Here is a 16,231-nt window from a genome sequence, read left to right on the forward strand (position 1 = left end):
AATCTATCTTCTCCGAAATATCAAGAACTTCGTCTGTCTCCTCAGCTGTATCTAAAGTCCTCTTGCGAGTACGAGAACGAGTTTACATAAATGCTCACTAAAGTACCTGAAACACAACCGAAAACAATAAGTAACACATCTTAATCACTGAGTCCTAACGACCAATGATGGTAAGTACATAAACTAAACAAATACGCCGAGTCCCCGATAGCGGCGCCAAAAACTTGTTAGGGCGAAAACACGCGTTAATAATACACACAAGTATACGCGTTCGCAAGTAATATAGAATACTTTCTAGTTCGTTTCCACAAAGACTCAGACTAATTATGTTCAATTAAACTCACTCACCAATGTATGATTACTTCTCAATGTTAAGACAATAACACTTAAATTTAAGTAACTAATGATTAACTACAATTAACTACTAAAATTAACCACTTAATTAACACTTCGAATTAACAATATTAAAACACTCATGAGATCACAACTTCATTACTACTTTCTTCAATAGTCATTGTTATTACCCTTAGCATGCAATAGTGAAAATATTAATCGAATAACACGGAACTGATAAAAGCCAACTTTCATTGTACTAATACCATTCTACCAAACATCCACAATTAAGATAGAAGTTGAATAGGCATCAATTATGTTGAGTCCCTATATGTCTACAGAAATTGACAACATAATGATTTAAGCACAAGTTATTCCTTTTGATTACACAGGGTGAATAAAATGATTAGAGTTACCCACTAATCATGCAGACTCGTACATGAACTTATGCTAGCATGGCAAGTTCTAAATCTCGAGATCCATCGTCGCTTCACAAGAGATTAACACTCTATCTTATATGTTCGCGATGCACATAAGACGAATATGCATAACCAATACTAGATATCATACAATCATCACACACTAAGGTATTAAACAAGTAAATGAAGAATTCCAAAGTAAATCTGTTACGACCCCATGATCACGATTAGCCCATGTTAGCACCCATCGTCATCATGGGTTCATATGAAAACATGATAAATAAACACAAAAGAATAATAACTAAACTAATTATATTAAACCAGAGTACGTCACAAGAGTAATAGGTTCAAAGTAAAGAAAAATAACATCCAATGTTACAACTAAATAAAGAATCACAAGAAAATATGCTTCCACTTCGTTGCGGTGTGCTAAAACGGTCTTCTTCCTTATCTCCTTCGCGCCTTGATTAATACAACGATCCAACACACGTGAAATGTCTCTGAAATCTATTTATATAGGAGTCCCATAAAACTCAGATTACACAGAAGTTGGAAGCCAAACAGAAATAGAAGTCTAAAATAAATATTCTGATTTCTCGACCCTGCGCGGCCGCTCAGCATAGCTGAGCGGGCGCTTAGACCCTTTCTGGAATTTTTGTCTGTTTGCTCCGTTTCTTTGCTGTAATCTGCTCCCCTCTTCCCACTTGTAATGCTGAACACATGCCAAGGCTTTTTTTTGATAATTATCCCCCAAAATGCAACTAATACCCTGAAATGCATAAACACTAGAAAAACACATCAAATACACAAAATACTTGATTTCAAGACACCAATTTAAGCTATTATAAGATGTTCTAAGTGGTATAAAATGCCACTTATCTCGTATATCAATCCAAATCCACGCACCCGTTATTGTCTACTCATATGACACTAATTAACTTAAATAATAATTAACTAGCATTTAGGACTCGACTGATGATAAGTGGATTTTATATCCACTTGGAATGCTTCATTACAGGCTTAAGTTGGTTTTTTGGACTCAAATTGTTGGTATTTTTGATGTGTTTTTGTGTTTTTACATTACAGGCATTATTTAGAGGAAGAAAGGAGCTTTTAATTGAAATATGCTGAAAATAGGTCAGATTCTGAAGTCAAGACCATTCCCAATTTGTAGAGGATCTTGAGAGCTTCGCGTAGACTATTGGATAGTCAAAATCGAACAAACGAAACTCAATCTGCAGTCAAAACAAGAAAAGGAGCCAAAATCCAGTAGCACAGCGCGCCCGCACTGGGAAGCGGTGCGGCCGCGCTGAAAGAACAGAGACACGGCGTGCCCGTGCTGGAATGCGGGGCGCCCGCGCCAGAAGGACAGAAACAGTGCGTGCCCGCGCGCTAGGCTGGGCGGCCGCGCGGGTGACTTGAGCTGGAATCCTGATTTGACTAGATTTCTGAGAAATAAAGAGCCCTGCTGATCCTGAAGCCTATATAAACCAATAAAAAGACATTTTTAATAACAAATAGCGAGGGGAGAGTAATAAGAAGACCTAGAGAGCACGAGACGGCTATGGAGAAGAACACTTTTGTTTTCTTTAGTATAGTTGATACTTGGATGCTTATTTTTGATTTGTCTTTAACCCTAGTACTTTTTTATTGTTTATTATCATATTTTGATTGGAATCCGTGGTGACGATGAGTTCGATTATGAACTAATCGTTATTGTGGGGTTCTAATGGATTTACTTATGGATTTCTATGTTAATTTATTTTAATAACTTGGTGTGTGGTGATTGATTGATATCCTAGTATTGGTTGTGCTTATTCGTCTTATGTGCATAGCTAACATATAAGATACCGTGTTAAACTCTATTGAAGCGAAAGTGAATATAGAGGTTTAGAACTTGCCATGATAGCATAGGTTCATGTATTTATTATGCATGATTCGTAGGTAATTTTAACCATCTTACTTGCCCTTTGTAATCACGATAGATAACTTGTTCATTAAACCTTGATGTTGTCAAATTCTATAGATATATAGGGTCTCAACATAATTGGTGTCTATTCAGCTTCTATCTCTTTTGTGGATGTCTGGTAGTAGGGTATTCGTGCAACGAAAGTTGGCGTTTACTAGTTTCGTATTATCTGATTAGTTGTCATCACCATTGCATGCCAATATTAAGAACAATGACTTTGAATGAAGTATTTAATAAAGATAGAATCCCATGTTTATCTCATATATTTAAATTATCCTTTTATTCTTAGTTAATTGCATGTTAGTTTAATCTTAGGTATAAACATCTCAACTTGTTATTGTCTTAGCATTGAACGATAGCCATACCATTGTTGCATAGGTACATAATCTTAAGTTAACTAAAAAGGGTCTCTGTGGAAACAAATCTGATTTATATCTTATACTACTTGTGAAGCGTATACTTGCATGTAATTTTAGTGCGTATTTTCACCCTAACAACTGACCACATAAATAACAGAGCACATAAGTCAAGTAGTCATTCCGGTCTTTAAAACATTTTTAGAATTGAAATCGAGTCATTATTCGCATTATTAAACAATATCTGACTCGTTGCCTAATTTTTATAATTCATTAGACTCGTATGCCTATAAATAAATAAATATCGAAAGATGACTCATTTTTGAAAAAAATTAAGATTTAAAACTATTTTTAACGGAAACATATCATTTTTTTGAATTTAGGAGCGTTCGTTTCGGACAAACGGTTCAATTAATATTCAATTAATAAGAATAATTCAATTTTATTCAAAATAATTATTTATTTAAATAAATTAAATATTAATTATATTTTTAAATTATTATTTAGGAAAAATCAGAATTAATAATGATTTTTTCATAATTTTTTGAATTTAAATGAATTTAAAACAAATTACTTAAATAAACTGATTAATTATCAAAATAATTAATCATTTAAATAAATTATAAATAAAATATAAATAAATATTTGGAATTTTTGGAAAATATTTAAAACAATTCAGAATTATTTATAAAATAAATTAATTAATTAATTAATTTAAATAAATAAAACAGGTTTTTAGAATTTTAAAAATTAAAGTAAAAATAAAATTCAAAAACAAGTTTTGAAAACATGAATTGGAAAATAATGGAACTGGGTTTTAACTGGGTTTGAATCCGGGTCACCAAGAACAAACGGGTACCCTGCCGGAATTAAAAATCCGGTGACCTTTCCTAGATTCCAGCCACCTAATCCAAGCCTAATCGAAACGATTTCAATCAATTGTTACCCCGTTTTCGATCACCAGCAACACAGAAACCCGACCACAAGCTCCAGAACTACATACGACCATTGTATCGTCTTCTCTGGAGAGAACACGACCAACTCCGACGGCTTTTACAGTTTCTGATGAAGTCGATTTCGGGCCTAAATCACAACCGTTTGTAATGATTTTTGCAGGGTTTCGATTGTAATGAACGTACTTAACAATAATCAAGCCTCACCTGAATCTAATAACACCTAGATCGAATTCTCCGGCCAAATCAAAACTTTTTCTGGCCAAATAGCAATTTTATTCATTTGTACATGAAATTACGAGTTTAATGTGCCAAAGCAAAGGTAATCACTTGTACAGTCTAACCCCTATACTCAAACACATCTCAGATTAACCAATATTCAAAAACGATTAATTGAAATTTAACATAAACCCTAGAATTCGAATGACACTATCTAACTACAGTTTGATGAAATAAATGATATAAATCGATTGTAAACAACCATATGAAGCTATTTAAGCAATCAATTTCATCAGATAACCCTAGAATCAAAAACCCCTAATCCAGTGAAGAACCTTAGAATTACAAATCAAAAATCCATGAATCAAACATGAAATTGATCACATAATCATATAGAACAGTTCAAATCCTTCAATTTGAGTACTTACATGATAATATTTGGATTTCAGAAGCTCCCAAAATCACAGTTTGATTCTCAGATTATCAAGAACCTTAATCCCCAATTCTGCAGAGAATTTTTATTATTTTTCTAATTTTTACTGATTTTTATATAATTAATTAATAAAAAATAGGCTATTTATAATTATAAGATAATACCCTTAATTAAAATTTAGGCTCTAACTCTTAATAAAATTAATTGGCCCTAAGTTAATAATTTAAGGGGAATAATTATTGAATTTTAAATTTCAAATAAATACAAAATACATGCCAAAAATTCCCAAAAATTGTGAATAATTCAAAAATACAAAGAAATGAAATATTTGAAAGTCCCATGATTTTATAAAAATAAGAATATGATTTTTTTGGGGTTTTGAGCACCTGTAGGGGCCCGGAAAAATCATTTTTCACGAAACGAGATATTTTCTAAATTAACCGGATGTTCGGAAAATCGATATGGTATATGCCCTAGAAGGGAAAATAAGGCCAATTTTTTATATGAAATATCATTTATTAAAACAAAGTCTGGGCCGTATAAAGTTTGATATAAAAGCATTTAACACGTAATAAAATACCCGAAAAATACCTCGAACTACACGGAACACATACAGCACATAACAACTATTATTTTATTACTAATTACCCTTAATGATATAATAAAACACATAATACTTATTTATTATGATATTAAACGGTCATAATTTCTCAGTTGTTACATGATTCCCCCTTAAAAGGATTCTGCCCTCAGAATCTCGCTTAAGAAAATAATTGGGGATATTTTTCTGACATCTCACTTTCAAGTTCCTAGGTTGACTCTTCAACCATAGGATTTCTCCACAAGCCTCGTACTAATGGTACTGACTTATTCCTCAATACTTTTTCCTGCTGATCTAAAATTCTTATTGGTTGTTCAATATATAAAAAATCATATTGAATTTCTATCAGCTCGTATTCTATCACATGTCACGAATCCGGATTATACCTCTTAAGCATTAAAACATGGAACACATTATGAATATGATGCATATGGGGTGGTAAGACTAACTCATATGCAACTTTTCCTACTCTCTTCAATATCTCAAACGGCCCAACATAACGCGGTTTAAGTTTTCCCTTCTTTCCAAATCTAGTCAAATCCTTTGTAATAACCCAAATTTTTATGACTTTATACAACATTCAATGAATAGTAACCCTGACGAGCGGGGAAAACTTTTTATCCCACACTATGTTATGCATGGGAAATTTAGTTTCTGAATCGATATCGTGATTATACATACCAAATGAGTGTATGTAAAAGTCATTAGTTTTCGAAGAAAATGGACTTTGTAAAACGACCGTATCTGTAATATCCGGGATATATCGTGTAATTATGTTTGATATTAAATAATTATTATCTGTGTTCAGTATCTATTCTGTGAATTAATTGTTAAGTGTTATCTGTACTTGGATATTCAAAAATAATATTAATTGAGTATTTTAATTTTTATATGTCCAAAATAAAATATAGATAATTGTCATATCTTCCTAATTATTTTTATGTTGATTTATGGATTTATAAGGATCATATAAAATTTATAAAATCTTTTTCCGGGTATTTAAAATCTATTTTATAAAAATGGGAACCAAACGACGTCATCCGTTGTTACGTTTTTGGAACCCGAAACTCTTCCAAGAACTCCTTCCTAACCTAATTGTAATATTCCGAGCATATTCCATGTTTCGACTTTTTCAATCCGGCGTACGGTTTGTTCTGCGCGGGTCCCGGCGCAATATTTTCGATACAATATTCGTTTCGATAAATCAATAAAACCCGTATTTTCGATAAACGGGAGCTTTTTATTAAACTATCCCAATTATCACTTCGTAGTCCCTGTAACGAGGCGCTGAGACCAAGACCGCAGTACAAATTGTACTCATTTCGATAATTATCCCGAAAACCGATACCGTTTGGATCAATTTTTATAAATAAACGTAGCGTTTTATATCTGGAATGATCCAACGGGATACTAATTTTCCGTAATTATAAATAGCCTTTTACCGTATTTTATTTCGTATCAAAGTCATTTACAGATAGTTAATTTTATAATTTTCAGAGAAAAACCCTAATTACATAAACTGTTCTAAGAATCAAACAGCAAAACGAAGGCGTTACCGATCTTTGTTTTCAAAGCTTGAGTAACCAAAACGAAGGATTTGAAGTGTTCTACCAGATTCTGAGCTTTGTTTTACTGCAGAAATCAAGATTTATTTTCTATAATTTTATTTATTTTTGAATTAAATTTATTAAAAATATAAATTTTTGTTCGGATGATTGTTTGTATGATTTGATGATTGCATGTTGTAGAGCTTGTTTTCCTGGTGATTTTGATATATTATACGTCTGATTTGGAGTTCAATAACATGTTCAAAATTGAGTTTGATTTTCGAATTTTAAAATTCGGGTTTATAACCCGTATGAATGTTTTTAATTGAAATTTGGGGGTTTCTTATTCTGGAATAGATTGATGTTGTGGTATAGTGGATTGTATTCTCTGTGAAATTTGCAATCTAGTCGTACAAGTTTCATGAATCAACGAGGTTTGTAGAGAAGGGAGTTGTGTTTTGAAGTTTACGTCGAACCCATCGGAAACCAGCGAGTTTCTTGATCAAATTCCGGCGAAGTCTGGGGTTATTGATGAATTTTGATTGCAGATATAGATTCCTGGTGTTGTGTATTATTGATCTGGAGCTTGTGGTGGTGGGAGGATGCCAGAGTCGAGTTCTCCGGCCATCCCCGACGTTTTCCGACGACTGGACTGCAAAATTGCAGTTTGGTCCCTGTACTTTTGGAGATGATGAAGTTAGGTCCCTGAACTTTGCAGAAATTGCAAAAATAGGATTCCTGTTTTAAGAATATTTAAAAATCATATTTCCTATTTATTTTTATTATAAAAATTCGATTTTAATTTCTAAAAATTCTAAGAATTATTATTTTAATTCCAAAAGTTATTTTTAATTCAAAAATAAATCTGAATTAATTAGTTAATTAATTTCAGTTTATTTTTAATTGATTAATTGGTCAATTAATTCGAAAATTAATTGATTAATTGATTTAATTAATTATCAATTGATTTTAGTTAATTATTTAATTAGATTTAAATATTTAAAAATGATTTAAAAATTTCGAAAAATAGTTTTGAGCTTTAAAATATTATTCTAAATTATTTCCAAAGCTCGATAATTATTATAAAATTATTTCGGAGCCAGAATTGGCCAACCGAACCCTGTTTATTATTCCGAAATTGATTCAACGACCCCTTTTAATTCCGAAAAATGTTTTAAAAATCATTTTAAATACCAGAAAGCCTATTTATGACCCGAGACTTCTTTATAAATAATATATCATTGACTACGTGATGTATTATGTGCTATATGTGACTTGTTGATTGACTATTAGTCTATATATTCGGTGTTTACTTGATTATTGCATAACTTTCAATCCGTTAATCGGATTTGGGTAAAACGAAGGGTAGATAGAAGTATGTGTTGAATAGAACTCTATGAGTCGATTATTAATAGATGCTTATGATATGTGAGCAGAAGAGGCAAGGCGTAGAAAAGGGAAACAGATAGTTGAGGAGTAAGACGATTGTGATTGGAAGCGAGTGCAGTGTAGTAAGCTAATACCAGGCAAGTGTTTTGAACTTTCTTGAAATATTGTAGTATTTGATAGTCTTATTGATATTCCAAGTGCTTTGAAGCACTGAAACCAAACTCTGATTCCAGTCATTGTTCTTGAGCCATGAACCTTATTCTTTCTAGACCATTGACTGTTGTATACCCAAACACGAACCTCAAGTATACGATACTACTCCACAAATACATGCAAACAAAATCCCAAACACCGAACTGAATTATTTATATACTCAAACATTATATCCTATGCTTTGAAAGCCCAAATCTTTGAAACCCTGAAATATTGATTCCTTTGTTATCCAATTTTTTCAATACCAGCATCCAAGCTTTTAAATTACCTTATTGATCCTTACAAGGATTGAAATCCTTTCATTGTTAAACACTCATTGTTGTTAATGATTCTGGTTATTGTTTATTATTGCTTATTCTGTTATTATGTTAGAATTGGATTGTTTTTATAAAATTGTGGACCAGATTCATGGTCAGGCCATATAATGGTCAAGTTAGGCCAATGTGTGCCTTGGATCTAGTAGTTAGAGCAATGCTGTGTGCCTTGCTCGGGGTTAGTGCGTGACTGATCAGCAGCCTAACCTTGGCTTTTAAATTAAAAGTATAATATCCAATTCTAAATTATAATCCATTGTTCACTTGATATCATAATCATGTTAACTTGATGATCATTATTCTCAGTTTTGTCATTGTGACTTGCTGAGCTAGTTAGCTCATTTTTGCGATATTGTTTCTGTTCTTTTCCAGTTAAGAAGGAACCAGTTGGTACCGCGGATCCCCAATCCAGCGCGAGAGCTAGGGGTTCAGGTTGATCGAGCTAAGCTAGTAGGTTTCTTTTGGGATAATTTAAGTTTGTAAAAGTTGTAATAAAGTTTAATACTCAATTTGAGTTTGAATGATTGGGATTTGAACGATTTGTAATATATTAGTGTGTTTGGCTTGTGTGCATACTTTAACCTGTTGCGGTCCATCGTAGTTGGTAAATAGGGTCACTGCATATATTATTATTATCTTTATTATTGTTATAAGCAGGTTATAAATAAGGTGTGAGTGTGGACCCCAAACTTCTGACCCGGGTTTGGAGGGCGCCACAGGTTTGGTATCATAGCTACAGGTTATAAGTCACTGACACAAGCCTAGGTTGAGGGGAATGGGTGGTTAGGATTAGAAGTAAGGAATAGAAATATAGAACGTCGAGAGGTTGAATGCTTCGGTATATCAGGTATTAGTGTAATTCGCGTTATGGTTTGAGATTCTGATATTGCGATATGATTTCAGATTGCAGCGATGGCCGACTCTTTTATTCCCGTATCAGCTGATCACTCAGAGCCTTCAGTTAGAGTGCCGTCTTCGGATCCACGTCCTGTTGTTCCACCAGTGTTGGCTATATTACCTCCACTTGTGATACAGCCCCTACCACTGCAGGCTATTTCATCTCCAGGCATGAGGCCACCTATCAGAAGACCCCCACCAGCTGATTCGGATTCTACTGGGCATTCAGTTGTGAGTGCCTCATTCTAGTCTACATTGCCCCCAGTTCCTTATTACCGGTATGAGACTCTTTTATTGGAGCGTGATTCTTTGTTGGCCCAGATCAGAGAGCTACAGCTTATCGTTAAGACTATAGATGCTGATCGTGGTGTGAGGGAGCTTCGAGAGGAGATTCATGTGACACGGAGGGTTCTTGAGGCTAGGCTACATTGAGCTACACTACCTGGCAGAGCCCTGATGCACTAATGGGTTGGGCTACTGAGGTGATGGAGGACTTTGAGAGGCTAGCAGGACCAGAGTTTCCTTGGAGCTGAGCCAGAGATTCAGAGATGGAGATGCTGAGCAGTGTTGTTATGGTTATGTAGTATGTACAGTAGTGTGTAGTGTGTATCAGTAGACTTTTGAGTTGTCTTTATAGACTAGCTATGCTGACTAGTGAGTAGGTTGTTGTACCCTTTTTGCTTTTACTTCTGAAGCATCTTTACGCTTGTACTACCCAAAACTTTTGATCTATATATCAGAACCTTTTTCCTTTCCAGCACTGTCATTTACTTTATTGCACCTGTTATACCTTACCTTATTTATTGCACCAGTTATACCCCCGTGATACCATGTACCCTGTTTTCCATAATTGTTTATATTCTGTAAAGAAGCATGCAATTTACTTAGTTACAACTGTTTTCAAAAAGAGATATTTCTGTTTTACAAAACTGTTCTTTTATGCAAAAGATTGATTCAAAAGCTAAATAAGTTGATTGATTCTTTTCAGAAAATGCCTCCCAAAAGAAATACCCGCACCAACACCCAGAATGAAGAAACCAACAATAATAACAACCAAGATGATACAAATCCGAATGTGAACCCAGGACCCATGGACCCCGCAATAGCCCAGATTCTTCAAATATTGGCCCAACAAATAGTTCACCTGGCACAACAACAACAAAGACAGACCAAACCCCAGGTAACTTTTAAAACTTTTCAAGCAGTAAACCCACCAGAATTCAAGGGTTCCTTAGAGCCAATTGAAGCAAATGTTTGGTTAAAGGAAATAGAGAAGGCATTTACCTTAGTGAAAGTAAAGGAGGAACAGAAGGTTGAGTTTGCAAGTTACTATCTGAAGAATGAAGCCACCTATTGGTGGGAGATGGTGAAGACATTGGAAGCTACAAATGTTATTACTTGGGAAAGGTTTAAGGAATTGTTTTTAGAAAAGGATTTTCCTCAGTTTGTTCAGGATCAAATGGAGCTGAAGTTTTTAGAATTAAAGCAAGGGAACATGTCGATAACAGATTATGAGGGTAACTTTGAGGAATTGTCAAGGTATGTACCGTCATATGTGGATACTGACAGGAAGAAGGCTAAAAGATTCCAGCAAGGTTTGAAACCGTGGATCAGAGGGAAGGTAGCCATTTTTGAATTGGATACCTATGCAGGAGTAGTACAGAAGGCTATGATCGCAGAGACAGAGAGTGAGATGTTCCAGAAGGAGAAAGAAAGCAAGAAAAGGAAAGTTGAGGGAAGTGAGGGTCAGTCACAACCATGGAAGTTTCCAAATTTTAAGAAGGGCAAGTTTCAGACAGGGAGAAATTTTAATTTCAGGAAACAGAATGCAGGAGACGGAGGCCAGAGCAACCGTCCAGTTAGTACAAATCAGCCAAGTCAGTTGAGACTAACTTTTTCAGATTGTTAAGTATGTGGGAAGAAGCATGGAGGAGTTTGTAATAAGTTGAATGTGGTATGTTTCAAATGCAACCAGAAAGGGCACTATTCGAGGGAATGCCGAAATCAGCCTGCAAGAGAACCAGCAAGTAAGGATCAGCCTATCCGGAATCCAGCAGTAAAGGTTCCAGCCATTGGATTTACGTGCTTTAAATGTGGAAAGCCAGGACATATGGCCAGGGATTGCAAGACATCATCCCCAGTCAGTAATGCATTAAGGATTATGGGATCTACCCCAGCAGTGAATGAGACTCCAAGGGCTAGAGTTTTTGACATGTCGGTGAAGGATGTGATCCAGGATACGGATGTCATGGCAGGTACGCTTAATGTGAATTCTTTATGTGCCAAAGTGTTAATAGATTCGGGAGCAACTCGATCGTTTGTTTCACAAGATTTTGTTAGTAAGATAAATTGTCCAGTTGAGTGTTTAAATGAAATAATGACTGTGGAATTAGCAAATCAAGAACGTGTAACTGTTAATCAAGTTTGTGGGAATTGTGAGATTGAGATTTCTGGTAGTAAGTTTTGTGTAGATTTGATACCATTTAAGTTAGGAGAATTTGATGTTATATTAGGGATGGATTGGTTATCTAGGCACGATGCCCAGATAGATTGTCGAAATAAGAAGGTAATGGTAAAAATGCCAGATGAAAGGATAGTAACATTCAAGGGTCAAAAACAAGTAAAGAAGTTCTTAACGATGATTCAAGACAAGAAGTTACTACGACAAGGATGTGAGCATTTCATGGCATATGTGATTGACAGAAGTCAAGAACCAACAAACCTTGAAGATATTCCAGTTGTGAATGAATTTCCAGATGTATTTCCCGACGAGTTACCAGGACTTCCTCCAGATAGAGAAATTGAATTTGCAATCGACTTAGCACCTGGAACAGAACCAGTATCCAAGGCCCCGTACAGAATGGCGCCTGTTGAGATGAAAGAGCTAGCGAAGCAATTACAGGAATTGTTAGAGAAATGAGTAATCAGACCCAGTGTATCCCTGTGGGGAGCCCCGATATTATTTTTCAAGAAGAAATATGGAAGCATGAGACTGTGCATCGACTATAGGGAGCTCAACAAGATGACAATCAAGAACAATTATCCGTTACCCAGAATCGATGATCTGTTCGACCAGTTGAAGGAAGCCAAGTACTTCTCCAAAATTGATTTAAGATCGGGATATCATCAACTGAAGATCAAGCCAGAAGATATACCAAAGACAGCTTTCAGAACAAGGTATGGACATTACGAGTTTTTGGTGATGTCTTTTGGATTGACCAATGCCCTGGCAGCGTTTATGGACCTGATGAACAGAATTTTCAAGGAGTATTTGGATAAGTTTGTTATTGTGTTTATAGATGATATTTTAATTTATTCAAAAACGGAAGAGGATCATGCGGAACATGTGAGAACGGCTTTAGAGATTTTAAGGAAAAAGAAATTATACGCTAAATTCTCGAAGTGTGAGTTTTGGCTACAGGAAGTTCAGTTCTTAGGATACATAGTCAGCAACTAAGGGATCAAAGTGGACCCAGCAAAGATCGAGGCAATTATGAATTGGGAGAGACCGAGAACACCCACTAAGGTAAGAAGTTTCTTGGGATTGGCGGGATATTATCGACGATTCGTTAAGAATTTCTCAAGGATTGCAACACCATTGACAAAGCTTACACGAAAGAATGAAAAGTTTATATGGAACGACAAGTGCGAAGAAAGTTTTCAGGAGTTGAAGCGGAGATTAATCACGGCACCTGTTTTATCACTTCCAGACGATCAAGGGAATTTCGTAATTTATAGCGATGCTTCTCACAAAGGACTAGGATATGTTTTAATGCAACACGAAAAGGTAATTGCGTATGCGTCAAGGCAATTGAAACCACACGAACAAAAGTATCCTACTCATGATTTTGGAGCTAGCATCCATAGTTTTTGCTTTAAAATTTGGAGACATTATTTGTATGGAGAAAAATGCGAGATTTTCACGGATCATAAAAGCTTAAAATACATATTCACACAGAAGGAACTTAATATGAGGCAAAGGAGATGGTTAGAGTTGATCAAAGACTATGATTGCTCGATTAATTATCATCTCGGTAAAGCGAACGTGGTAGCAGATGCATTGAGTCGGAAGGAAAGGTTGAATGTGTTATCAGTACCTGAAGATATATATAACAAATTTCAGAAATTGGAATTGGAGATTAAAGTTTGCAAGCCTGAGGAAGCGAAAGTATACAGTATGACTTTCCAACCGGAATTATTTGAGAAAATAAAGAAATGTTAGGAAGATGTAATGTATCAAGATATAAATCATTTGTTAGGTGAGGAATTATGCACGCAGAAGGATGATCAAGGTATTCTTAGGTTTTCTTCAAGAATTTGGATTCCACCAGTGACGGAGTTGAAAAATGAAATTTTACAAGAGGCACATAGTTCAAGATATTCTATCCATCCAGGGAGTACCAAAATGTACAGAGATTTAAAGAAGAATTATTGGTGGCCAGACATGAAGAGGGAAATTGCGGAATGGATTAGCAAATGTTATACCTGTCAGAGAGTTAAAGCAGAGCATCAGAGACCAAGTGGATTGTTACAGCCATTGGAGATTCCATAGTGGAAGTGGGAACATATTGCCATGGATTTCATAGTTGGATTACCAAGGACAAGGGCTAATCATGATGCCATTTGGTTTAGTGGATAGACTTACCAAGTCAGCTCATTTTCTGCCTATAAATGAAAGATTTTCGCTCGACAAGTTGGTCCATATGTACCTGAAGGAAATTGTAGTTCGTCATGGAGTTCCTGTGTCTATTATATCTGATCGAGATCCAAGGTTTAATTCAAGATTTTGGAAGAGTTTTTAAGAATGTTTGGGAACACGACTGAATATGAGTACGGCCTATCACCCCTAGACGGATGGCCAAAGTGATAGAACGATCCAGACAATTGAGGACATCTTACGTGTTTGTGCTATATTTCAAAGGAAGTTGGGACGAACATTTACCTCTGGTAGAGTTTGCTTACAATAACAGTTATTATGCCAGCATTGGGATGCCACCCTATGAAGCCCTTTATGGACGCAAATGTAGATCTCCAATATATTGGGACAAAGTAGGAGAACGCAAGATACTTGGACCTGAACTGGTACAGCAGATAAAGGAAATTGTTGAAACTATCCAGAAAAGATTGATAGCCGCACAAGATCGTCAGAGGAAATACGCAGACCAGTCAAGGAAAGACATGGAATTTGAAGAAGGAAGCTTGGTATTACTGAAAGTATCACCATGGAAAGGACTAACGAGGTTTGAAAAGAAAGGGAAGCTAAGCCCAAGATATGTCGGACCTTTTGAGATCCTAAAGAGTGTTGGCAAAGTAGCTTACGAGTTGGCGTTACCACCGCACATGGAGCACATTCACAATGTTTTTCACGTATCGATGCTCAAGAAATATAATCCAGACTCCAGGCATGTAATAGAATATGAGCCAATAGAGCTTCAGGAAGATTTGTCATATGTAGAGAGTCCGATAGAGATTCTAGAGGAGAGAGAGAAAGTATTGAGAAATAAAGTGGTAAAGCTAGTAAGAGTATTATGGAGAAACCCAAAGGTTGAAGAGTCAACCTGGGAGTTAGAAACTGATATAAGAGAAAATTACCCTCATTTGTTTTCTTAGGAGATTCTGAGGACAGAATCCTTTTAAGGGGGGAAGGATGTAATATCCGGGATATATCGTGTAATTATGTTTGCTATTAAATAATTATTATCTGTTTTCATTATTTATTCTGTGAATTAATTGTTAAGTGTTATTTGTACTTGGATATTCAAAAATAATATTAATTGAGTATTTTAATTTTTATATGTCCAAAATAAAATATAGATAATTGTCATATCTTCCTAATTATTTTTATGTTGATTTATGGATTTATAAGGATCATATGAAATTTATAAAATCTTTTTCCGGGTATTTAAAATCTATTTTATAAAAACGGGAACCAACCGACGTCATCCGTTGTTACATTTTTGGAACCCGAAACTCTTCCGAGAACTCCTTCCTAACCTAATTGTAATATTCTGAGCATATTCCATGTTTCGACTTTTTCAATCCGGCGTACGGTTTGTTCTGCGCGTGTCCTGGCGCAACATTTTCGATACAATATTCGTTTCGATAAATCAATAAAACCCGTATTTTCGATAAACGGGAGCTTTTTATTAAACTATCCTAATTATCACTTCGTAGTACCTGTAATGAGGCGCTGAGACCAAGACCGCAGTACAAATTGTACTGATTTGGATAATTATCCCGAAAACCGATACCGTTTGGATCAGTTTTTATAAATAAACGTACCATTTTATATCCGGAATGATCCAACGGGATACTAATTTTCCGTAATTATAAAAAGCCTTTTACCGTATTTTATTTCGTATCAAAATCATTTGCAGATAATTAATTTTACAATTTTCTGAGAAAAACCCTAATTACATAAACTATTCTAAGAATCAAACAGCAAAACGAAGGCGTTACCGATCTCTGTTTTCAAAGCTTGAGTAACCAAAACGAAGGATTTGAAGTGTTCTACCAGATTCTGAGCTTTGTTTTACTGCAGAAATCAAGTTTTATTTTCTATAATTTTATTTATTTTCGAATTAAATT

The sequence above is a fragment of the Apium graveolens genome, chromosome 2 (assembly GCF_009905375.1).
Source record: "Apium graveolens cultivar Ventura chromosome 2, ASM990537v1, whole genome shotgun sequence".
NCBI classification, from domain to species: Eukaryota; Viridiplantae; Streptophyta; class Magnoliopsida; order Apiales; family Apiaceae; genus Apium; species Apium graveolens.